Genomic DNA, 25,662 nt, shown 5'->3' with positions numbered 1-25,662 from the left:
AAAGTAGCAAGTCAAACTCAGTAGCAGAGGACAATATGCTAGAAAGGGGCTATAAGAGAGAAGCGTGAGGATTTAAGGGAATAGGATTTAAGAGGATAGATAGTATATATGTAAGTAGATGAACAGATTACTGGGAGTGGAAAGCCCTAAGTGAGCTCAGGGGAAGAGACTGTGTAAAGGAAGAGTAGGGGAGAGTTAATCAAAACCTAAGAGGATATGAATAAGCTGTATGGTAACTTACCTTTTTGAGGCAATGGCACACCCAAAAGGCATAGATTATTACTAGAAAATTTCAGTGCCAGGAATGGGATATCTTACAGTGAGTTATTTGCTAGAGAGGTCTCTGATACCCACAAAACATTACAAACCATTGTCAAGGCTCTTGTTTTCCCACCAGGAATAGATGGTAAGACCCTATTGCCAAAGATTCCACATGCTTGGGCTGCAGGGTCACTGAGAAATCAAGCTGGAGCTGAGCTGAACACCTCCTTTGTGTCAGCTGACAAAAAGCTGGAAAAAGTTATACTGCATGCAGTCCATGAGAGAGAGAAGTTATCAGTGGAGGTAAACAACAGTGGATACTGTAAGCCTTAAGTTTAGCCTTCCAGGCCAAATAAGCCAACAGATGCAGTAATGGCATGTCTCTTATGGGGAAAACCAACCATTCTCTAGTTGGACTGGAGATCCACTTCATAGGAAGGAATACATTCCTGATACTGAAAACATATGACAGGGGAGGTCATGAGCCCTTGGGGTATAATGCCCATTGGTATATGGCTAAATGCATATATTTTGCTCACCAAGCTGCCCAGTAAGCACTTCTCTTAATGTTCATACCCATATATTAGTGCTACTCTCACTTTTGGTTAGAGAAGCTTCTCTTCTCAGATGGCAGTGACCTTGGATGACTCAGAAGGCACCATAGTGCTGAGAAGATACAACAGAGGAATGCTCAATGCTCAGCACAGAAACATCTCTATCACACCTTCTAAGGCTCAGGCTCCATTGCAGAAGAGGTGACAGAAAAGGAAGGATAGTGGACTCCATACACAGGACTTTTCCAAATGCAAAATGCTCTGGTTACCCTTGACCTCACAATGCCTAGCATTATGTACACAATACCCTCACAAAAGGAGGAAAAGGAGGTGGATGGAATATGATGGAGAGTGGATTTGCAAAGAGGAACTTGAGTGGGGAGGGAATTATCATGGCTTAAAGTCTAAGTTATAGAAGTTGTCAGTAAAAGAAAATTTAAAAAAATAAAAAGAAAAATAGCAAGCTCAGGTCAGTAACAGTCTAGTTCAAATAAGAAAGTTCATTTCATTCAGTGGTTGAGGTACTTGCCTGCTAATGACCTGATTTCTATTCCCCAAGACCTACATAAAAGCCAGATGCACAAAGAGGAGCATGTATCTAGAGTTCATTTGCAGTGGCTATCCCATTCTCTCTCTTACTTCTTTTCTTTTTTATAAATAAATAATATTTAAAAAGGAATGGCCATTACAGGCAACCCCAGCCCCTACCCTCATCTACTGTGGGCAAGTACATTAGTAGACAAATTCTAATGATATCTTGTTGAATATTTATAACACACATAGTTTTATTTTAAACTACCATTCTTTTATCAACAATAATGATCAATTTCCTCATTATTTTAGAAACTACTATGAAAAAAAGAACTGAAAATATATTTTAGTTTGATCTGTATGCCAGCATATTTGCCAAGTTTTAAAGATTCATAAGTAAAACATCTCCAAGCAGACACTCAAAATTAGAAAAATTTATTCTGTGTTTAGTCATTAGTTTTTTGGTTGGCTAAATCAGTAAATCACTGATTTCTGTTCATTGTTACATTAATAGGAATTACTTCCTCTACCAAGTTATATGATTTGATTATCATAGTTCTGTAAGGGAAAAAGTTCAAATAATAAATATTTACCCTTTATTCATTTGACAAGAAATAAGACATCTAAAATTCTGAGGTGATTTAAAAGGTTCTTTAAATTACAAGTCTTAAATTCTAATTGTACATGCTAGTACATCAAAAATAATTGTTTTTATAAAGAACTTTTATTATTGAATTTTACTAAAATTATTATTTCTATTTATTTTGTGAAAAAGTCTTTCAGACCTAAATGAGATAAATCATGGAGTCTGTGCAAAAGACATTTTATTTCTTCCTTGACAATGCATAGACTTCACATTTCCTTTTCTTATCTAATTGCACTGTTAAGAATACTACTACAATGTCAAACAGAAATGGTGAAAGCCTAAATCCTATGGGAAAAGCATTCAGTCTTTTCCCACTAAATATTGTGTTGACTATGTTTACTATAGCTTGTTTTCATCCTTATTTTATAGTAAATTTTATAAAAGAATGTGAATTTTTTCATCTTCTGCATTTGTTGAAATGTTCATATGATGTTATTCTATTGTCATCTTTTTTGTTATTCATTTCTCCCTAAATGCTGCTACATCATGGATATTTCCACACTGCCTGGAATATAGTATGTACTTAGTAAATACTTTAATGCAAATATATGAATGTTGGTCATGATATTAAATACTTCATTGCTATAATTCCATAGTTTATGTACTTAGCTCATTCTGGGTACAAAGTACAATTATCATTCCTGAAAGAATAAAAACTATGTATAAGAATAATTTTTAGGTAACATATTTTGTATCTGGACTCAATAAATATATGTAAGTATGATGAGTAAATTATAAATAGACTATCTAACATAAATACATATGAACAGACATGATTTTTTTTTTATAAATTACTTAGAATTTTGGGAACTCTTGATGTACATATCTGCATCTTTCCAGTCCCCAAATGATTTTCACCATTTCAATGAGTAGCTTCAAGATTAGTTTTATAATTACTAAAGGAAAACCAAGACAGCTCACTTATCCTTTCTTATTGCTAATGCCATTATGAATTTGACATTCTTCTTTACCTTCTACTATTAAAAAAAATATTTATTTATTTGAGCATGACAGGGGCAGAAAGAGAGAGAGAGAGAAAGAGAAAATGGTTGTGCCAGGGCCTCCAGCCACTGCAAACAACTCCAGAGGCATGTGCCACCCTGTGCATCTGGCTTATGTGGGTTCTGGGGAATTGAACCTGGGTCCTTTTGCTTTGCAGACAAGCACCTTAACCACTAAGCAATCTTTCCAGCCATGCCATCTACTTTTTATATTTTCTCTCCTTCCTTAGTTTCTGTTTTGTTTAATTACAATAGTATATTATTTCAAAGAATTGCTGCCAACCATAATATGATAATTAATGTTCCAAACTTCAGTGCTTAAAATTTAGATATATAAAGTTCTATTTCATTATTTGACAAAGATAATACTTCATTGTAAAATTGTGTAATACAGAATATGCCATTCAATGTTATGTACTCTTCATCAAATACAAATAACATTTGGTGAATTCAAGGAAATTTTACAAGAGAATTTGGTGAAATATACTATAGAGTCAAGTATTTTTTCAAGGACAAATGTATTAATACCATGGATTTTGATGAGGTGTGCATGGGAATAAATTTTGCTTTAGTGAATTGTTTACTGCCATGAAGTTTATTCTCCAGATGAGTACTGTGATTTTCTTGTCAGCTGATAATGTTACTTGCTTAAGTGACAGACAACTTGCCATTTAATTTTTATTTTTTTTTCTGCTTCAAATAGGAACTTACAAACTTAGAAACTGCCCCCATATCTACCCTAAAACCTTTAAACCACAGTCCAGAGAGATTTGCTCAACCATGTTTATAGCAGTTCAATTTGAATACATTTTTTCCTTATGAAGAACCCTGTAGTTGATTTACATGTTAAGTTTATTTTTAGTCCAATATTTTAAAAATAGATGTTCCAATTTAAATTAACATGAAATATGTATGCTGGTAAATCATCACTGCTGATGTATTTCAAGGGAGAAATGGCATAAAATTTTGATGAGAAGTTTTTGTAAATTAACAAATGCATTCTTTAACCTGACATGTTTTCTCTTACTCTTAATTGTTGTAACCCTCCTATTTGTTAATCACCATCTTCTATACTACAAAGCATGTTGGGAATTGTGCTTTTGTCTTAATTGCCTCATACAAATATGTGGAGTGTTTCCTTCTATAATCACAAGGATATAAAGTTTATTTTCAGTACTTACTCTTGTTTCTAAAAATGTTGATGGTAGAGTGAAGCTACCTTAGGATGAGAACTACCCTTAGGATGGGCCAGTGTAAGTGTGACTTGCTAGGGATTTTACCGTGGCAGGTGGCATTTTTATATTTTTTCAGTGATTCTCTAATTGCATCATAATGGAAATTGAGGGTAGAAATGAAATAAATATGAGCACAATGATATCTAATGTGATAAATTTATCAATGTTTGTTGACTATAGTGAATTGAAACTTGGAAGAATTAAAGCCACTTAAATTACCTTGCCCTTTTTATATATAAAAGAGTCAGCCACTGGTACATAAGTAGAGATTAGAAACCATCACTTATCTATTCTGCACAAATTCTGGCTCTCTAATAAATACAGAGAAAATAACAGGAAATGAAGGGGTAGAGTATTCCCAAGGTTTTAATCATAAAGAATTCATTTGCTGTCTTAATGCCTTAATATCTTCATGCCATATTCCAATAGTACTATAAAACATAACCAGTAGCCTGGTTGGAGAAATAGATTAATTTTCACTGAATAACAAGTAAGTCCATATTAAGTGGAATGAATACAACAACTGCAAGGTTCAGGAGTGACCAAGGACCACGGAGACCACTCTGAGGCAAAGATGGAAGTTTTTATTCAGGGAAAATCTCAGCTGTCAGGACTGACTTTCAAGAGAGGCGCAGTCAGCTTAGGGTTACAGATAGTGGGCTTTATAGGCTCTTTAGTTGGGGGAAGGTGGGAAAGGGGGAAGGACTTTCTTGGTTGGGGCAGTAAATCTCTGTTCTTTACATTAGCCACAGGATGAGACCAGAAATGACCCAGTGAGAGATAAGGGGGCAGTAAATCTAGTCTTGGAGCCTTGTTAGGCAGGGGAGGGGTAATGGCTGGGCAATTTCTTGAGGAATGTGGGTGAGTCCTCTGTCGCTGTCCTGCTGTAACTCCATTTGTCCTGACCTATCAAACACCCTTCATGTGGGAATGGCATGCTGTATTTACAATGTTATATAAATTAACTGTGATTTAAGGAAACTTCATAATACTTTCACTCAGCAATTACTACTTTTTTAGTAGTGTATACAAAAGCTAAAGCTCAGCTTGACAAAGTCACATTGATCTGTGTGAACCAAGATCAATGACTACTTCATTAGAGAAACAAATTTAGAATTATCCTACTAGCAAGTAAATTTTATAAGAAATACATAACTTTATATCCATGTTATAGTGTATTTATTATTTATTTGAAAGTACAAATAGTTATTTATTTTGTAAATGCTCAATTTGTTTATTTGAAGAAATTTTACTGATCTACATAAAACAACCTTTGCAGGGTGTGGTGGTGCACACCTTTAATTCCAGCATTTGGGAGGTAGAGGTAGGAGGATCGTCATGAGTTTAAGGCCACACTGAGACTACATAGTGAATTCCAGGTCAGCCTGAACGAGAGTGAGACCCTACCTCAATAAACCAAACCAAAACAAACAAGCAAAAAACCTTAAGTAATTTATTTCATTTATCTTAATACTGCTTAACATATAGGCGTTCACTTTAACATTGATAACGAAATCATCAGTATATTAACACTTTTTTATGAAGGATCTCACTATACCCCAAGCAGACCTGTAACTCATAGCCCACAAAGGCCTCAAATTTATGGTGCTCCTTCTATCTCAGCATCCATGTGCTGGGATTAAAAGCGTGTGCCACCACATACTAATACCCTTAAGAGTAAAGTAGGTTATGTGTTTTGTGTCCCTCGTCTGAACAGTACATTTAAGTGATAAAAATTGGATGAAATTTCTCAAACTGACATGCAGTTGGTGGGTGACAAAGACACTGTCTTTAATTTTCATGTGCTTGTTGGATTTGCTAATATTTAGCACTTAACTTCTACCCAGGAAGTTGCCTGTGCTTAAACACAAATAATGTTTACATAATGGCAGTTTCCACGCAGTTGTGACATTCTTACAGGTTTGTGTAGGTGTCAAAGGTAAAGATTCCAGAATCTTAGGCTGCAACCATAAGGAAATTTCAAAGACACGCCTAACACCACTCATAAGCCATTAGATGTGGATGCCAGACACAAGCCACATGGAATCAAGACGGTGCCAGTGAGCACAGGTAGACTACATGTGTTTCTGAGTAAGGTGGCCTAAGCCATCAAAACTTGGAAAATGAGAACTAAAGTTAAATAACACAACTAGGTTCTGCAAAAGAAGGGGTGAGCTTCTGTGCTGCTCTGTGGGTGTCTTTTCCAGTGCAGAAGCCACTAATATAAACTGAGACAACAGCTTCCACAGAAACAGAAAAGAAAATGTGAAGGGAATTCAACACAGGTCAGTCAGTAAGTGACATTGCCCACAGTGCGTGCTTCTTTCTCTCTGGAATCAGCATTGGTTTTTCCATGAATTAGAACTGTTGATTATATACAGGCAGTAGATTCTTTTTTTTTTTTTTTTTTTTTAAGTTTTTCGAGTTAGGGTTTTACTCTAGCTCAGGGTGACCTGGAATTTACTATGTAATCTCAGGGTGGCCTCGAACTCACGGCAATCCTCCTACCTCTGCTTCCCAAGTACTGGGAGGCACTCTGGGCCAGGCATTAGATTCTTAGTCTTTTGTTGTTGTTATGTAATATAAAAAGAATCTACAGCGAAGTATTTTCTAGTAAAGTTCTTATCTATTATTAATGGTAGAAATGTTTTAATATTTGGAAAGTTTAGTACTTTTTATTCATAAAACTCAGTAAGCAAAACAATGTATGAATTGAACAAGAAAATGAAATTAACTCTTTTACAACATTTAATTGACTGACATTATGTGAGTCACAATAATTAAGTGAGATGAAGAGTAACAATAGAAAACATAATACAATCCAGGACTTTCTCCTTTGCTTAATCTGCTTTTGACAAACATGAATAAAGGTGTTATTTTCTGTCATAATAATGGATATGCAGCCTTAGCTTCTCCACCACAATATAAGATATTGAAGGAATAAAATGGAGTTTTATTGTTCTTTCATTTATATCAAAACACTATGGAAGAAAGAAGATTTAGGCACTGAAGAAATGGTTGAGCAGTTAAAGGCATGTGCTTACAAAGCCTGCTAGCCAGAATGTTAATTTCTGACACACTCACTTAATCCAGACACAAAAAGGGGAGCCAGCCCCTGGGGCTGCCAGAGACCCTAACACCACTGCCCCGTTCATACATATGCATATGAATGAATTGATATCTTGAACAAAGCAGAATGAGGGTTTAGAAAACACCACATTTTTATATCCTCTCCAAGGGTGGAAGTTGTCAAGAACATAAAATCTGTGACTCCAAAGCTAAGGAATCTTTTGGAAAATAAAATAAAAGGTAAACTGGGAGAGAATATAAATGAACATAAAGTGACTTAAGAAAATTTGCCAAATTCTATGTCAATAACTGTACATCAACAACACAAACAATGGGAGAATCCTCAGAGCATGCAAAGGAGTGACAAGAAAAAGAAAAAAAAATTGTCAATGAGATGGGTCAGGTTTACCAAAGGGGTCAATGACAAGAAAAATTTGAGGAAAGCCAAGTAGCTGAAGAGGCAGGTTTAGTGGGTACATGCTAGGAAAACAAACAAACAAAAAACAATGATAGTAGTTTATGTGAATGCCTGAAAGCAGGGCACACTAAGCAACATGAACCAGGTGAATAAGAGAGGCTGGGTGAAATGGAGGAGTGATTCTAAGAAGGAAATTAGAAATACAAAAGGCAGATGTAGCGGGACAGACCATGACTTATGTGGGTTCCATGAGCAGATCTTAGTTAATATTGGAGACAATAATAAGCCCTTGTGAAACCTTGAACTAAACAGTTACATGTGTTAAAATAATTGGGTTACCAGGCATGGTGGCACACGCCTTTAATCCCAGCACTTGGGAGGAAGAGGTAGGAGGATCACCATGAGTTCAAGGCCACCCTGAGACTACAGAGTTAATTCCAGGTCAGCCTGGACCAGAGTGAGACCCTACCTCAAAAAAAAAAAAAAAAAAAAAAGTGGGTCAAGAAACCAAAGATTACATGGGGTGACTTCTTTATGCCAGATGGAGATAGTCAGTGTCTCCAGACTTTTTATAATAATTACTATTAATCATATTAAAGGACTCCCAAGAAATAGATAAAAATGATGTATCTCAGAAATAGCCCCAGAAAAATAACAGACCTTAATAGTGGTATGTTGATGGTGGGGTTGCAGAAAAAGAAGTTTTCTAAAAAAAAAAAAAAGTTTTCTTCAAGAAAAAAAAAAAAAAAAGGAACACAGGGAACCAGGTAGAAGTAGTAACTGAAAATAGCAAGAAATTATGTCTCCTCATTAATGAATTTTTAGACCACAGAATCATATAAAAGGTATAGTCCTACACATTGTGCATGAATCAATAAATACAGAAGCCAGTACTGTTTTCTTATATAACTATCAGAGCAGTGAAGATGTGGATAATGAATTTCTATGCTAACTTACAATATTAAGATGCCAATACAATAGCAAAACTGATCTCTCTGACACCAACTTTCTGGTCTGATTTTTTTTTCCCTTTCTAACCTCAATTATTGCAAAAAAGGTTTGTGTAGTTTATGCATTTAATTCAGTAATGAACTACTTAACTACTATGCTACCTAGAAACCTGGAAACCATGCTTTCCTATAGAAAATGAGAAACAAGTATACAACCTATACTTTAATGTAATTACAACAAACAGGCAAATCAATACAAGGTCTTGTATTTACAAAAGTACTCAATGCTCAGCCAATATAGTTCTTCATAAAATAAGGACATGCTACAATGACATTTTGGGTTGCTTTTAATGTAATTTGAGTAATTTTTCCTTGATGCTTACTCTTGGAAAAGTCCCATATAACATTTAAGAATGTCAGAAGAATATAACTTCCTCCTTTCTATTGTGTTCTTATTCTAAGATCTGCTCAAAACAGTTTATCTGCATAACTGAAGCTTCTAGAGTGCTGCTCTAGAACTCTACCTTTAGCAACAGGGAATAATTTTCCTCAACTTCCCCACATTATTATCATTTCTGATGTTCTATAGTTAATAGCAGCATTTGTAAGAACAAATTTTATCTTATATATTTTCTTATGGTATTCAACTATTCTGTCAACAACTTCCAATAGTTCATTTATTCATAAATTTAGATAATATTGAACACATATAACTCATGTAATATATGCAATATTGTGGACCCTGAGGATATGTGAAGGAGGTAGACAAGTAGCCATCATGATGAAATACAGTAAATGTTATGACTGATGTTAGCAAAAAGCTCTTAGATTACTTGACAGACATTAGTACCTTGGTCTGAAAATAAGAGAAACTGAGTTTTGAAAGTCCTTTACAAACCTCACATTAAAATTTGGTATTTTCATGGCATTAAAAGGTGTGACTTTGGGGACATGATGAAATTACAGGGCACCTCCTTCAATGGTGCATGATCATTATTTTTGTATTAGTTACAAAATGGTACTCTCTCTTCTACCCTCCCCCCTTCTCTCTCTCTTTCTTTCTCCCCCTGTCTCATGATTTTTGGCCATGTTTTCCTACAGTAAGAAAGTATCCCCCAGATTCTAGCACCATATTCTTGGACTTCCTAGATGTAATTACCATAAACCCAATAAATTTCAATTCTGCATGACTTGCCTTATTTAAGATATTCTGTTGTAACTGAAGAAAGTGAATGATGGCAGCAGTAGATAGGCTATTGCCATGGAACGCCACACACGTACATCTAAGCGATGTCATTCAAAGTGGAGTTTGCAAAGGTGAAGGAAGCTAGAATAGCTTTGCAGGCAGATAAAAACTTGTGCAAAGACCCTAGTACTTCAAAAATGCCATATTTCTTTATGAGAGTTGCCAATTTAGAGCAAAAGTCAGATAGTAACAAATAATGAGGTTGAAGAGTTCACCATCCAGTACTTAAGTATCTTGTCTCCCATGAAAAAAGTTTAAACTTTACCTGAATTGTGCTTTGTGGTATACTTAGCTTCACATTGAGAAAAATCATGACAATGTGAGATTCACTTGGGCAGAATACAGGCTGGAATACTGGGATACATTAAGAGGCTTTTAAAGAAATCCAGAGATGCTAAAAACCTTAATATAGAATGTACTTAACTGGATGGAGATAGGAAGTTGTATTCAATGGCAATTAAAAAGTGAAAGTCAAGAAAATCTATATATTCAAAAGAAATCATGAACTTCATTATTGAAATTCTTGTTTATAAATATATACCTATTTTCAGTTTTTATTAAACAGTGGGTCACTTCTTGCTATGCATTAATTTATCTTAAGAAAATATTCACAAGAAGTTTTATACCCTGCATGAATGTGTTAAATTTTTGTTTGCCCAAGGACATTATTTAAATATGAGTGTCATTGGATTTATTGAGCCCACTGTAAAAATCTACCACCATAAAGTATACAACAGCTGAGAGTATCCCATAAGAATATCATCAAATCTTTTGTGCAAAAATCTCTAACATCAATGCTTACAGTAATGTAGCACTGTATAATTCTAGTGTTAGAAGGTAGAATCTTTTAGCAGAAATTGTTCAGAGGAAACAATATATTTTTAAATCCTCTTGACTTGACAAACTAGTGAAATAAAACTAAAAAGTGGTATTTGGTATAAAGAATAACAATGAAACTCATCAGAGCCAACACAGATTATTTCTAGAGCAATTACAAGATGTCATAGAAAATAAACTAAGATTGCAGTCAGAATTTTACAGCCAGAAGGTACTCTGAAATCATGTTTTCAGATAGAAATATTGCATTAGTAATAAACTATTTTGGGTTTAAATAACTAAGTAAACATTTTCTGTGCTCAAGAATGAGATTAGGAGTATATTTTTAAAATTATATTCTTCTCTAATTCAATGTAAGTAATAAATTATCATAGTAATTGTCAATCACATTGACCTTTGAGGGAAAGAAATCTCTTCCATCTTGCTAATAATTTTCATGTCTAGTATTATCTTCACTTTAACATTTTATACTTATGTATATGTGACAGTGCTTCATTCTATTTCACAAACTAAGGAAAGAATAGAAGAATTGAACTGTTACTAACATGTATAGGCTTAAACTGACACAGGCTCAAATGAGGCAATCACAACAATATACTTCTACAATATTATTACACCATACTTCTTTTTATATCACTGCATTTGCTCCACTATCAAGCAGATTTTTTCTTGTTGATCAGTCAATTTTCTAACTAACACAAACCAGGTTATTTGGGGAGAATTCATAGAAAACACTTAGTCTGCTTTAGCTGACTAGAGTTAGGTATGTATTCCCTATAACTCTCTACCAATCTAGCCTGTTCAATGTTATTACCTATGTCCTAGAGCAATCACTGTGTTCAGACATTGGCCAGGGCTGGATCCTATATGGGGCAACATCCCAGTCCACTGACAATGACACTCCAGAGTAGGTCACTCCTATGGTAAAGCAAACAGGGCTGTTCTTACCCTGGTGATGGCCAAGAGAATAGTAGATGTGCTCTAAACTATCAGGATGCAATTCTCTTATTTTCTTCCCACTCATCTTACAATTATACTTTCTCCTTCTTGCTGCCAACAACCTCTAATTTCTTCCCACAAGAGATCATAACACTAGAATTATCAATAGAGTAAGCTAATGCAAGAAGCAGAGGCAGCTATCTTTCAAGTTCAGACTAAGGGAATTAATGATTTGTTAGCCAGACTCCAAGATATTTGCTTGCTAGAAAGACCAAAGCCACAAGGTACTCCTGGAAGGGCATGTGACCACACTCACTGGCCAGAGTGGCAAGGTAGCATTGAATGGATACAGAGCATAGAGGTGTGGCTCACTCCCAAGTGTGGCAAGGCAAGATGCAGGAATAGAGTGTAGAGGTATGACTCACTGCCAGTTGTGACAAAGCATAATGCAGGGCTACAGATAGTAGAGGTTTGATTTGAGCCTACCTTCATTCTTTGTGCTTGAGGCCCAGTCCTTAACATTCCTCATGTACAGTGATTTAAGAGTATACACACCAGCGGGGCCCATTAAAATTCAGGCAACATATGTGTGTAAAAGCTCCTCAGAGGTAAACTCCTGGTTATGTTGTGCTCTGCTCAAGGTGGGGTTAATGTGTGGCATTATCTTTGTTGTTTCTACCTATTTTCATATGGATGTTTATTCAGTTGTCTAAGAATGGTGTCTATTAATTGAATGAGTCTGATGTCACCTCAGAAAATATCAACTTCACAGCTCCTGCTGATTAACTGGTATTCCTTAGTGGGAGGTGGCAAAGATGTATGTCCCTTTCTGCTCCTCTGTGTCCTGCTGACTCCAATCAGCAACTCAGAGTCTTTGTGAACAGAACTAATGACCTTTCTCAGAATGTAAAGAAACATTCTCTCTCTATTTCTCTCTGTCTCTTTCTCTCTCTTTCTGTCTGTCACTCTCAAGTAAATAAATAAAAATAAACAAAAACCTTTTTAACAAGAGTTGTAAAATGGCAGGATCGGAAAGTAGCCTATGCCCCTGAGGGCACTCTCATTGGAATTTAGAAAAAAAAGTGGCTTTTTCTTAGCTTCCCTGCCTTGTAGAGCAGGGGGGGTGGTGTGCAAGCACGGGGAATCTCAGGATCCTGGTGCCAGCATGATGATAAAAAAATGCCAAGTCATTATAAACAGATGGGGACTTCTTATAAGAAATTTGTAACTGTTACATTCCTTTTTCTATGCTTCTATGGAACTACTAATAGACAGCAGCCTCAAGATTTATATTTAAATTTAGAAGTACTCAACAATAAATTTGTAAAAAAATTTTCTAAAGTTTCCAGTGTTCAAATCTGCTTTCATTTTTTAAAAAATGTGTTTCAGGAAAGTTACAAGACACAAAGTCACAAATTCTATATGTTTGTTCTGGGTAACTAGCATCAGTCAAAACTGATCTACTCTTTCTTTAAAAACGTTATTTCAAAAGGCCTCTGAGGAAAAAAAAAAAATGGTCATATTAAATGTGTTATGTTAAGAGCAATAAAAGTTTTGTTGGAGGACTTCCAGCCTAGACCGCCTAACTGCTCTGTAAACCCCGGGGAAAGATAGATGCAGATCCTACAGAGAGAGCCACCCATCATACCTCAAAAGGGCCCCAGCTGAAACTAAGGAAAATTGGCAAAACAAGCAAGGATGCTGTTTGCCTGATGAACCAGATACCAGCACAAGGGGGAAGGAGACCAACACAGAGAAAAATCAACTCCTATCAAATCAGAGAGCCAGAGCCTCAGAGGCCCCCAACACCTCATCACTGAAGCAGACCAAAAATGAACCCAACCTGGCTCAGGGAAATTTTGTGGAAGAGGGGGAGGAAAGAATGTCAGAGCCACATGTTGGGTCATGATATGCAGAAACATTTATCTTACCAATAACTTTGGGCTAACTCCACAATGCACAGCCCATATACCTCAACAAGGAGGGGCCAATGGGGAGGGGGTAGGTCATGGATGAGCCTAATAATGGTACCAAACTGCCTGAATCTGCTGAATACAAAACTAATAAAAGAAAAAAAAAAGTTTTGTTGGTAGCTATGAGATGAACTGACTGAAAAAGATAATCTGGAGAGAAAGCTTTATATGTTGGTTGTTAAATGTTTGATGAAAAAGATTGTTACAGAGTGGTTACATGGATTGTAAGGTAAAAGTTTGTAGATGAATGTATGAGTAAAGTATGCAGATTATGATATGAGTAAGCTTAAACAGGTTAAAGACAAAGTACTTAATCAGGTTATAAACTTCTTGAGATATAAAATGACTATTAGTGTAGGGCTTGCATCAGACTAACAAAGTATGGCCCTGCCTGGTAGCAGGTTGCTATGGTATTCAGGTTTTAAACTTAACTTTAATTCATTGATGTCAATCTGGTCATAATAATGGTCATGAAAGATTAAATTTAAAGTACCCAACCAAGTTAACTAGGTTCCTCTATTTGTCAACCTTTTAACTAAATCTTAAGGTTATTACATCTAAAAATAAAACACCTTAAAAAATCTCACAGAGGAACTATTTACTCTTTTTCCTCCTGTTTTAATGTATTTTGCTAATCAGATATGCACAGTCTCTCTGAGTGAGTAATAAGTATGTAGAAGCCAAAATCAAGTCCAATATTGTAGTTAAAAGGATAACCAATATTTTGGTTTCTGCTCCTGGGTCAAAAGGCCACAGGAGATGATGGGACACTTGAACTGCTATCCTCTGTTAAGTTACTTGCCTTCTTGATCAGAGAGGATGTAGGGACCCAGAAACAAGTTCCAAGTCAGCGTATCTGCAACAGGAGAGTCACATCAGAGGATAATCAGTCCTGTAGGCTTCTCAAAAGATGGAGGGCCACCTGGTCAGCATGGCCTTGACTTATCCTAGCAGATGACAATGCTGAGTCAAAGAACTCTTCAGAGGCCCCTAAAAGTCTCCCCTCTGGAGCCATTAATTGACTCCAAAGTATACAGTTAACTCTGGCAGCCTACATGGTCTTAATCACCCAGTGAGAAAAATATAATTACAATATGAACAATGATTCAGACTAATAGACTCCCCAGTCTGATGCTGACTTACAATATTAGACTCTAATATTAACTCAAATCTTCTGCCTCTGCCTGTCACTAATTAACTTCACCTACCCTGACCACAGCTCCTCCCACTTGCCTTAGCCAGAATCAGATCAATTCCTTGGACTGCCTCCTTCCTTAGCCATTACCATATCTCATCCAGGGACAAGTACTCTGCCACCCCAATGGACACTCTCAAACTTAAATTCTCTTGTGTTCCTACTCTTCCACTGATCCTAAAATGCTCCTCTGCCTCCTCTTGCCCCAACCCCTCTATCTCTCACCTCTGAATGCTCATCCTCCCTTTACATTTGGTGTTTTGATGTCATAGCTGTTGACAAGCTCCTTTATTCTCCCTCCTGTCTTCTCACAGAGTACACAGAGCCCATCTACCTCACCTTCTGTATAACAGGTATCTGCCATTCACAGACCTGAAGCCAGTCCAATACAGGGATGGTATGAGAGAAATCTCTGTTTCATTCAGGACTATGTCATAACAACATGCCACACTGGTGCTGTCGAGCTCACCACTCTGCCACCTCTAACCACCATGAAACCGCCTTGTCACCTATCACCTGCCCTGAAGAGACACCCATCAACCACATTATCTGGCAGCCCCCCCCCCCCCCCTTAAGAACTCATTGCCCTTATGGTCAGCAGGAAAAATTAACCTTCATCTCTTATCATTGACAAATGGTAGGTCAGGACAAAATGGAGTCACTAAGGAAAGCAGGAGGGCAACAGAGACACAAGGAACTGGGTCATCAACATTCCTCAAGGAACCACCCAGCAATTATCCCTTCCTTGCCTGACAATGCCCCAGGTCTAGGTTTCCTGCCCCCTTATATTGCCCCCTTATTTCTCATGTCTGGTCACAGTTCTGATCTCACACCCTATGCCTAATGTAAAGAACAAAGAAGTTCCTTCCATTCCTCCCCTTCCCCCAGCTGTAAAGTTTTATATAGCTCACTATCTGTAATCTCAAAGTCAACTGCTCTGCTCTTGAGAGTCAATCTTGGCAGCTCATGATTTTCCTGAATAAAAGCTTCCATCTTTGCCTCATAGTGATCTTCATGGTCTTGGTCACTTCTGAAACTTACAGCCTTAATCTGGTTAAAGTATGCTAACAAACTACACAGAAGGTGGCTTTTCAAATTATTATTTCTCATAGTCCTGGAGCCAATATGTCCAACATCTGGGCACAGACATATTCTATATCATATGAAGGCTGTCCTCATTTTCCAGAGTCCCTTTCATAAAGGCATTTATCTAATTCATGGAGCTTTATGCAATATGTCCTAATCTCCTCTGGAAGACCCTTCTCCAAAGACTATCACATTAAGGGTTAGGATGTCAACATAAGAAATTGGAGATGGGGAGATGGCTCAACCTTTAAAGAAACTTGCTTACAAAGCCTGTTTTCCCAAAGCTCAATTCCTCAGAACCCAAATAAAGGCAGATGTACAATGTACTGAAAATATCTGGAGTTCATTAGCAAGGGCAAGAGATCCTGGTGCACATCCTCTCTCATGAAACTAACTAACTAAAAAACTAAACAAATAAGTAAATAAAAATAATTTTCCAATTCTCTACACATGAATTTGGAGGAGAGGTAAGCATTTCAATCTGTCACATAACCCATAAATACCCTTAAATATATAACAGGCAGTGCTTCTGTGGTTCACACCTATTTTTTTCACAACAAATGTTAAATTGAAATAAGGTCAGTGCTTTGTGGTGATCAAGGCAACTTACTACATCCTTGTGATGTCAAAACTGAATCAACGTGAGAATTTCAGAGAGTTGGTTTATATTTCTAGATACCTTAATGGTTTGTTCAAGGACGTAAGCATTGAAACATATAGGAAATATGACCAGATTTCACTGGCATGGTTGCTCCTTCCCAGCATCTCCCTACTTCCTCTCCTGATCATTGTCCCTCCAACCTTTGCTTTAACAGCTTCCTCCTTTATGAATGTGCCCCTTCCCAAGCCCATGCTGATACCTCTTCACTGCTCTCAAAAACACCATAAGGCTTGGTTTTAATTTTCTCTCACTCTTAAGTTTTTCTGTATTAATTGTCTGTTTCTGGCTAGGTTTTTAAGCTGCCCTAGGGTAAGGACCTGGATCAACCCTTTCTTTATCTAGGACAGCAGTTAGCACACTGCTGAGTTAACAAGAGGCTCTGAGAAAAGGTAGGTAGACTGCCATAATAACTAAATCATGTTGAAATTCTCCACTCATATGTTAATTTACTTGTTTATTTGTAGTTCAGTACCCAAGTCAGTAGTTTTCTTTCTCAGTTATTCCATTGGCCTTTAAAAAATGACAATTATATTACAGAATGTCAGTTTGGTGTGGAATCTCTGAATCATTTATAGGGATGAAAGAGTAAGCAAAGACAATGACTATTTTTAATTAGAAGTCTCTTGAAATTACAGGGCATGAATCTCCAGGTTGCCCTGAAGAAATACTGGATTTTCGCTATTTACATGCTCCAACACAATACTTCATTAGACTCCTTGTCATTTCTATATGCCTGTTAACACTGAAGGGTACAGCAAGAACATCAACAACCTGAAATAATTACCATGTGAGGTTGTTGCCCATGAAAGTTTTTCTGAGTGATGCCCGGAATTCATGCAGCTGCCCTGACAGCAGTCTGCAAGCTTCTGTTTTTGTGGCCTAGTCAAGAGGATCAGGAGCCATTCAGGAAGACAGGCCTATGAGCTTCCGCCCTCCTCTCAGCTTCCCTCAGGCAGGAAACAATGGTTCAGGATTAAGGAAAAACATGTATCATAATTTTACTCTTCTGATGGGGCATAGGATGCTGAGAAGAACCTACTGATGGGCACCTGGTTACAACAAATCAGGGGCAGGCCTAGGAAGACTGTCCTTCTGTGGAGAGATGCATGGGGACTGATGCAGAACATTACAAACAGAAGAGAGCTACTGAGCTAGAAATCACTCAATAAAATATCAAACTCCCTTGTAATGACTATTGAACACAAGAAACCCATAAGAAGCAAGGGAAAATGAGAAAGACTTATAAAAACAAACACAGGAAACAGGTTCTCTTCAAATAAGGCTTCTTACATATTTTCTGCCCTGAAGCACTTTTCCACTGAGTCCTTACTGTATATGATTTATTTATTTGTTTACAACTGCAGCATACTAGCCATGGGCAAAGCTTCCTAAGTAGGAATCATAGCCTCCAATATTCTTCCCAGGTCTCCTCTCCAGGTTTACATTAGCTTCTTCAGTGACCTCATCCATCCCAAGAGACATCCTAGCACTGTATTTGGATGCCTGGTAGGGGGCTAAGTGTCATGTGCCCCCACACTTGGCTACCTCCTGACCCCATCTAAGCATGTCCACTCTCTTCTTTTTGAATCTGCCTGGATTAGTTAGGACTCTCCCAATTGCTACTAACAGAAAAACATATGAGACAGCTTACCCAAAGGGAAAATTTATTATAAGATACAGGACTTATTCCTGCACTCCAAGGGCTTAGGTTTGCTTGGCTTCAAATGCAGATTGGATCCACAGATAAGCACACTTCTGTCAGGCCTCTTTGCTACTTCTCTTGGACATTTGGCTTTAATTTCTTTGTCTTGATGTAGCTATCTTCTTCTGTCATGCCTTTCATGAGTCAAAGAAACAAAACGGCATAACATTTGTGAAACAAAATTAAATCAAGTGTGGCTTACATCAGAGTCTATTACATAGCCAGCAATTCAAAACAGGATTTATTTGAAACTTCAGCTTTAAGAGAAAAAGCCTAGTGTTGACAAGCTATAATCACATGGTTACAACTCAGATAATGTAGTTACTGCCCTATTAAGGAAGGGGGAGGCTGCTCTGGCACATGCGGACAAAAAGCCAATAAGCAGCCACTCTTCTACCTGCTGCTTTCCCAGGTAGACCTCTGTCAGCTGATGGCTACTTGAACCTGTCAACATACTATGTTAACTCCAGGTTGCTGGGACAAACATCCAACCACACAAGGTTTATGGGAGAAAGGGATTTATTTCAGGCTTACAAAATCCACAGAAAACTCTGTTAATGGCTGAAGAAGCTACTTGCTTCCACACATCCAGACACAGAGAAAATAATTACAGCAAGCAAACATCAACATTAGCAAACATTAATCCCGAGAGCTCAAACTGCTCTCCCCATACCTTAGGGCTAAAATGAAGATCTACCCCTAAACACACCTTAGTGCTGGACCCCAGAATCTGTCCACAGTGATATTGCCCCCCCCCAGCATCAGAAATCTGCCTATTAGGGGCTGACATTGTAAGCTCAGTTTTAATAAAAGGCCTGAGTCTATGGCACAATATATTTACTTTATCACATCCAAACTACCATACCATATCTCAGAAGGAACATTGGAAGAGCTACTAAGAGAGGAAATTAACATAACTCAAGAGGCTGGAGATTTTGTCTGATGAGTCTGAATTTAATGTGTTCTAGATACAAACAAGTACTAAGCATATCTGAATTATTCTAGGCCTGTAAGTTTTGATTTTTACATGAACTATTTTGTTACTTTTATAGATATTTTTATACTTTTAAGACTATGTGTACTTATTTTGTTTTATTTGTCCTTTTGTCAATCTCCCTAGTAAATAGGGTCATAGGCATGCACCACCACTTCCACCTGGCTAATAGAGTTAATTTCCATTAGCAAGTTGTTTACCTGCCCTCTTCTGTCTTAGTGTCCTATCTGTCTCTTCTGCATTTACTTTCCTAAGTGACAAGGTCATATTTAACTGATGTTTTGGCTTTGGGGATGCATTATATATGGGTGGCCCTACTTATGTGCTTTTTGTTGGCATGCTTGCTTTAATCTGTAGGATGTCACAGTACATTTAGCTGTTGTATCCACCCTAATGCTTGAAAGCTCTTTTCCATCTAAGCCCATTCCATTTGGAAAATTTGTAATTGTTATTCTTTGGGTATTATTCCTCTGTTATTTCTCCAGTCACTTCAGCAGGATTCATTGTTTTGGCTTTGAAAAAAAAATCTTAAGCTGTTAATAATAGCTTTATCTGTAGTTTACTGCAGTGATACTGATTATATCATTGGGCATAATGTAGAGCACTATGGTATTTCTTCTTGCTTGTATTGTGTATTATTCCAAATTTTTAAGAAAATGGTGTCTTCTTTTATGGCATCAAGCTTCCTGTTAATTTTTTTTTTTATTGCATGAGTGCTAACATGCCTGCAATGACTGCTTATTGAGTATCATGATACAATTGAGATCATATAAAAGACAGTGGAAACAGTCTTGTACAACTGCCATACATTTGACAGTAAATTGTAAAGGTTAGAAGGATTAACAATTTCAATTGCCACTTTTCATAAATAGATTTCTGAAAACATTTTAATACCTACAGTGTATTAAAAAGTTAAAAATATGTTGGTTAGAATAAAAAAATGAAAATATTATTTATTAAATGAATGAAACATGTAAGAAACAACTTCAACTCTGCATAAAAGACTGCCTTGCATCCTAATTATTTTGTGAAACCCCAAAAGCACTATTTACATAGTCAAAGGTATTTTTATTTAAAAGAACTATCAGGACTGGAGAGATGGCTTAGTGGTTAAGTGCTTGCCTGTGAAGCCTAAGGACCCTGGTTCAAGGCTTGGTTCCCCAGGTCCCACGTTAGCCAGATGCACAATGGGGCGCACGCATCTGGAGTTCATTTGCAGAGGCTGGAAGCCCTGGCGTGCCCATTCTCTCTCTCTCCCTCTATCTGTCTTTCTCTCTGTGTCTGTTTCTCTCAAATAAATAAATAAAATAATTAAAAAAAAAGAAATATCAAATGTCCATCTCACCCCTCCGTCAAATATAAAGAAATTAAAATTCTGTCAATAGCCTCAAAGGTAATGAATGGTATGCTGATTTTAATAGTTCAAACTAGAAAAACATAAATATGTAGATTAAATATGGACAACTGAATCATGTGGAGTATTTACTCTTTCAATACTCACATAGAGGCACTGGATTAACACCAGAAGAGAAACTTGGTTTATTCCATCCAGGTTAGGGTTCCCAATAGCAAAGTGAAATGAAATTCAGCAAACCTACATCAGTTCACTTAAAAGAATTCATCTTTAAATAACAGATTATTTTAGAAAAAAAAAGTCTGTAACTGTAAACATACTATAAAGGCATTCTCATGACCCTTGGAAAGAAAAATCTTTGAGTCTTAGTCTTTGTAAGGAGATCGCACAGATGCGCTGGTCAGTCATACTGGAGAACCGGTCTTCAGGTCTCAGTTCAATAGGCCGGGTATGTGCTCACCAGCCTACACAAGGGTCTGGGCAATCCCACAGGCAACTTTCATAGTAACCTTTAGCAACATCAGTTAAGGTTGTGAATACAGTCAGCTTGTGGGGGACAGGTTTTGTTGATAGGACATCATATAAGGTTGCAAATGAGAGCTTCTCTTGGGTTGTGCCGTTTAGGCACATCTTTGCAAGTGTTCTGCAATCATCAAGGAACAAGGTGTTTTTCCATAGGTCATAATTTGTCTGTACTGTGTACCACCTACCATGCTTAGCATCAAGTTCATACACATCCAAAGGTGCTTTTCTTTGCTGAGTGATCACACAACCTTCCCCAGACTCGTTGCCCCCTAGGATAAAGTATGCTGGGGCCATTATCTTGGTCTTGGTCAATATATTCTTGGCTTCTGCATAGCTTGTGCTGTTTTCCAGAACTGATCTAGTAATAAACCCTACCCATGTAGCATCTTTATTTCCCAGAATCCATTCTAGGACCCCCAGATAACCACCATTCATACTGAAACATTCATTTAGTGAAAGGCTAAATAGTTCTTGTTTAAATCCTGTTAACATGCCTACATGTCCAGCAAAGCTTGCAGCCTTGAAAGCAGGGTTGTTTCTTTGAAAGTCCAAATTCACTGTAAGAGGCTTTAGTTCCTCAGTTATAACCCAGGTATTATTATTTATATTCCAACCAAGAAATATTCCAAAATCCATGTTTCTCCCATGCAGTAGAGGGCATTCTGTGTCTTAAGTTATTATTGAGGTACACATGGTAAACAATTCATAAAATATGTTGAATGAAATAATTTCTCCTAAAGGTACCCTAGTGACATCTGCAATTCCCTTCATTTCCTCTTCATACAGGCCAGGAATGTTGCCAAATAGACCAGGCAACTTTTGATCCACCATCTGCATAACTTTTCCACTTGGCACAAATACGTTTACTAAATTCTTCATGGAATTAACTATGGTCTTTAGCATTGTTGCTTTGTGAGTCATTAACTCATGCCATCTTTTGTAGGGTGGTAAATCAAGGTTTATGGTGTACTATGGAATTGGTTCTCTATAGTGGGTATCTATGCAAACTTCTACCATGAATATATGGTTCTCTAAACTAGGTTGCTGAGCTTGGGAACTTGGTGCATCCATAAGTCTCTATTATACTGTTACCCAGCATCCATTCATGTCAAGAGTTTGGTCCAGAAGGAGGGTAAGTTGTTTTTCTGCAATCTTCAGTCCAGGGCAGCACGTGCTGTGCTCTGGCACAGGCCGCAATCCCGGCCAGGAGGACGACTGTAAGGGGACTCAGACCCAGCATCTTTGCAGCAAGCCCAGGCCACTCTGAGGGACTCCCACCACCTTGGCTACACCACCTCGGCAGTGAGCAGGCCGCGCCGCCCCTTTGAACCCACCCCCCCCCCGCCGCCACGTGCCTTATTTTTTTTTAACAAGAAGTCATCATGTTGCTTCTATAGCAGATCTCACAGTGGCATTTTCGCAAACATGAACGTGGGTGGTATTCACACACACACTTTGTATATTTGTCTGCTTACACATGCTCACAAGTACAACACATTTCACACAGGGATAATACCTTAGGGACTTCTGGGAAGCTTGTCCATCCAGGGTCAGCATGGTCCTACAGGCCTCAGTCTGACTTAGGGTTGGCACCTACAACCTCGACAAACCCCAAAGTCCCTGTAGTAGAGGGGAGGGATCTCATTTTCTTTGGGAAATCCAGAGTCCACACAAATTTGGTGAAACTTTTATTAGCTAAGGTCAGTGGCCCCCCACAAACCTATAACCTCCCCCACCCCATGGGCAAAACCCAGAGCCCTTTTTTTCTTGTTTTTCCAGATACTAGAGGTATTCATGGAGTGGCACTGGGGACATCAGTCTTGGGAGAATCTGAAGAGAGCATTCTGGCTATCTCTCATGGCAACAAGGTGTCCTAGATGGCCACTTCTAGAAGGATACCTGCTACATGAAGTTGCTCTGCCCTGGGTTCCTAAGGCTCCAGAGGTCCCGGCTCTGTGTTTTCTGCTATTCACCTGGTAGCACCCTGCCTTGAACATTAAGCTTTTTAAACAGACTTTTACCTAATTCTTATCAGACTTTGCTTTGAAATTAATTTCCTTTGAAATGAGTAAGGCAAGGGTCATATCTTATATTTCTGTATTTTTGGTATAGAGCCTGTTAGGCAGTTAGTAAGAATTCAGAAAATATTTAAAAAATTCATATGTCCATGTTCTGTTTTTGTACAATCTTAGATTAAATGTTCACTTGGGGATTCGGGGTTCACTACTATGCTTGTGCAGTGATGACAGATTTCAGATATAGAAAACAATGTTTCAATCATTTTTCTAAGTAAAAGCAAGAAAAAGAAACCCACAACAGAACCATCAATAGAACTCATTTCCCTTGAAAAATGCCTCCTCATTGCTTTTATTCTATTCTGTTTAAAAAATGCATTCACCCTTTTATTTTATGCACATATATGTATGTGCTCTCATCCATGTTTAGACTTTTCTTTGGTATATACACTAATAAATAAAATTAGGTGGCTAGTATAAATTCTCTACTTAAGCTCTTATTCCATAACTTGAATAAAATCTAGATAATATGTTTATTAGTGTAAAATAAATATCTTATTAAAATTCAGTAAGAACAACTTCAATTGTGATTTAGCTACTCAATTGTCTTAACAAACATGTTTGATAGTGATGAACCAAAAAGATTGCAAGATCCATCATAGATTTTTATGCTCTAGTCAACCTTAGAGATGTTATTTAAACACCAAGGTTTTAAAATAGTTGCCATAAATATTCTTATTATGCTAAATATTCTTCTGTAACAGAACAGATGTGGGTTTTACATTTGATTTCTAATCAAATGAATGGTGTACACAGAAAGTATAGCAGACTATAGCAATACAAATTTAAGTAATTTGTGCAAATATTTAAAAGTTTTAAGAATTAAGTCTCAGACACATTCACTATGACAGGACAGCTTCTTCACAGAGCATAGTTCCAGTTATTTTGATGTATAGACAGGCAATAAAGAACTTCAAATTAAAAAATTAAACCTCATGATTCTAAAACAGCTTATTCTATAATTTGCTTTTTCTCTTTAGAATCAATTTCCTTGAATTAAGTATGTCAGTATTATAAAGATATATTTTCCCCTTCCTGTTACCTACTGATCATTTTTTCACATCTGAAGTTTCAAATGTCTTTCTTTCTTTATAGAAATATAGTTCATGCAGATATATTTCATTTATTAAATGCTTCTTTGGAAACTTTACTTTTTTGAATCTTTTACCTTTGTGATCCTTGCTTTACCATTCCTTCCAATGGAAAATAATTCTGTAGGAAAGTCTGACTTGATTGGGAAAAAAACATTACAGCCAAACCAATCTAGATTTTCAACCTTAGCCTAACCATCCACCAGTTATGGGAAATCATGTAAGATATAACACCCATGTAAGCCCCAGTATACATAACCTGGAATTCAGGATAAGAGTGTATGTAGTACATGATGTTGATATGAACCAAAAATTGATATAGTATATAATAATGTATATGGTAGTTTGAATGGAAATCCCGCAATAGATTAAGGAGGTTTTATTTTGTTTTGTTGTTTAGAATTTATTTTTGAGAGAAAGAGACAGACAGAGAGAAAGAAGGAGGGAGGGAGAGAGAGAGATTGAGAATAGGCACACCAAGGCCTATATGCATGTGTTACCATGTATATCTGGCATGGGTACTAGGGAATCAAACCTGGTCCCTTGTATTTACAGGCAAGTGGCCTAATGGCTAAGCCATCTCTTCAGTCCAATCCAGGAGTTTTATTCAAGCTTGTAACTTGGGGTCACTATGTATGGATCCTCACTCCAGCTCTAAGATGTTTGGGGGGCAGATCTGGAACTTAGAGCTAAAGGTATAAATGCATAAGTTCTACCTGGGTTTTCTGAACTGTGCTTGCTTATTCTGGTGGTTGCTTTTCTCTCTGCATGGATCTGATAAAGGGGGCCAGCTTCTTTTGCCATTATGGAAATCCCCCACACACCCTGTACCTAGTATGGAAGCTCATCCCAGCAACTGAACATGACTGTGACACAATTAGTTCCAGGAATGGGATAGACTTGCTGAAATGAATCTGACCATGTGGATTTTGCTGTTTTGGAACGTCTGTGTTGGAGGAATGGGAAACTGGATGCTTGCAGCTGAAGATGTATTCTGGAGCAGGAAGCAAGCCAGAAAATGCTAAGTACAGAGAAAATTATATGTGGAGGCCAGGCTTATGAACTTTCTAAGGGGAAGGAAAAATTACCCCCAAAATTGTTGGAACAGGGTTACTGCCATAAGGGTCAGCTGTGTTCTATTGTCCTGGTCTGGAAAGTTTGATCAAGGTTAAATTTGTAAGGAACTAATGTGGTTGGTTAAAGATACAGAACTGAGAAATTTAAGATAGAAAATTTTTTTAAAACTCTAACTAGTTTAAAATTTATTGGCACAGACACTAGTTTTAGGTCATTAAAGCTGCCATTATTGTCAAACATGA

At 37.2% G+C, this 25,662-nt stretch overlaps 1 protein-coding gene and 1 pseudogene across 7 annotated transcripts in view; one reads left to right on the top strand and one right to left on the bottom strand.

Moving 5' to 3' along the window:
• Nkain2 (sodium/potassium transporting ATPase interacting 2) overlaps nucleotides 1–25,662 on the top strand; it is a 1,180,756-nt gene that overhangs the window by 840,595 nt on the left and 314,499 nt on the right. The gene's annotated exons all lie outside the window — the stretch shown is intronic.
• On the bottom strand, nucleotides 21,109–22,417 carry LOC101609811 (annotated as a pseudogene).

The sequence above is a fragment of the Jaculus jaculus genome, chromosome 9 (genome assembly GCF_020740685.1).
Source record: "Jaculus jaculus isolate mJacJac1 chromosome 9, mJacJac1.mat.Y.cur, whole genome shotgun sequence".
In the NCBI taxonomy this organism is placed as follows: Eukaryota; Metazoa; Chordata; class Mammalia; order Rodentia; family Dipodidae; genus Jaculus; species Jaculus jaculus.
The sequence above is the reverse complement of the archived record's forward strand: the minus strand, read 5'-3'. Positions and strand labels throughout refer to the sequence as shown.